Raw genomic sequence first — 1,868 nt, 5'->3', positions numbered from 1 at the left:
CTCTCAACCAACGATAAGCCGAATAACTGCTTGCATACCAGGCCAGTGACGGACCAGTGCGTTACTGATTTTCTGAATTTGTGAAGAAGCTCTTTGTCTTGAATAAATCGTAAAATTTTTCATAAATTGTAATCACTAGTTCGTCTGTACGCGTACATCACATCTACAGATTTGCGTCCCATTCGGTTAATTGCATCGTGTTGTGACATATTTTTTGTCTTGTATTGTATTATTTAATTAATGGCTCTAAGCACTATGGGACTTATCATCTGAGGTCATCAGTCCCCTAGACTTAGAACTACTTAAACATAACTAACCTAAGGACATCACACACGTCCATGCCCGAGGCAGGATTCGAACCTGCGACCGTAGCAGCAGCGCGATTCCGGACTGAAGCGCCTAGAACAGCTCGGCCACATCGGCCGGTGTCTTATTTCCTCTGCTCCATAGCTCTTGTTGTAGACGTACGTACCACATCTATCTTGCACATTCTTGTAGACAACAAACAAATCGAGAACCTCTACGTTCGCGCCATAACTTTCCAACTCAAGCTAAATAATAATTTTGCACGTGACTGTGTTGTTTGCATGATGAAGAGGAAGCTAGGCCAATTGTGAGAGTGAGAGGCAATCGTATACAGACTGTTATAAGGGATTATGTGAAACAAAAATTGTGGCCCGCCCGCCATACTAAATATTTCCCCCCTCCCCTTAACCCTTCCCCCCCCCCCCCCCCCCCACACACCTGGTGGATGACACCGCCAGGCCCTCAGCGATATATAGACGTGAAAGAGCCAGTCATTCTACGATATTGTTCGGCCATATCTCAATGATGCCATATATAGCACCCACATTGCAGCAGTGTTGACCGCAATACTAATGCTGCCACAAACTGCCACAAAACATGATCCATGCAATCGCACCTTTAGGATTCTGCACACTAAAAAATACAAGAATAAACCGCTTTTTTAATTCATCGCAGACATGTATAATTAATCAACTGAAATTAACGATATTACAAATTTCAGTTTCAGTACATAAATAAAGGTAATTTTTGTTTATTCTCAAACGTTACATCGTTTAGACCACGTACACAGACTGATTCGTGGTGCATTTAGTATGGTCACATAATATACTTTTCAGATTTTTCTGAAGCCACTAAGGGTGTTTTCACGTTTCCTGTCCCCTGTCTAAAAACGAAAGACCGGAGATGAAAGCGTTAGCAAGAAGATTGGTCCTGGATTAATTCCGCTTTGACCTACCATCTTCTCTTTTTGTTTTTTACGAGGGCAGCGTCCCGTTTATCATGTTTCACATTTTCCAGCCTCCCAGATATAAAACGCAAAGAAATATAGGGCCGGGGTCTAACATCATCGTAAGACAAGATTAAGCTTTATTGCCACCGACAAGCGAGCCTGGCGAAGCGCAGAGAGGATTTTATGAAGGCCGCCTTTTATCCGAGGGAGAATTTCGTCTGCCCCAGTCTCGAAACGAATCGCACAATGTAGCCAGTCGTATCAAAATTACGGCCCATCAGCTAATAACAAAGGCGACTTTTTATTTCTTCTCGGTAATCTTCAAAATTAATTAAGTGAAATTTGGATTTGTAGTGCATGAACACGGCTGTAGGTATAGCGGCCACAGTTTGTATTTCTGTCCACCGTTACAAGTATTATACAATTACTGATGTTTGCCTTGATCGTTCCGGACTGAAGGTGACAGCAGAAATCAAACAAGTGACACGCATTCTGAGCGATAGAAATCTACGGCATTGGCTGTTATTAGTAGGATTACGATAGCTTTCCAGCTCTTCGTATTTTTATGTAGAGATTCATTCATGGTTGCTATTACTAAAGAGGAAGATACGAG

This window comes from Schistocerca serialis, chromosome 4, assembly GCF_023864345.2.
Source record: "Schistocerca serialis cubense isolate TAMUIC-IGC-003099 chromosome 4, iqSchSeri2.2, whole genome shotgun sequence".
NCBI lineage: Eukaryota > Metazoa > Arthropoda > Insecta > Orthoptera > Acrididae > Schistocerca > Schistocerca serialis.
Note: the sequence above shows the minus strand (reverse complement) of the source record.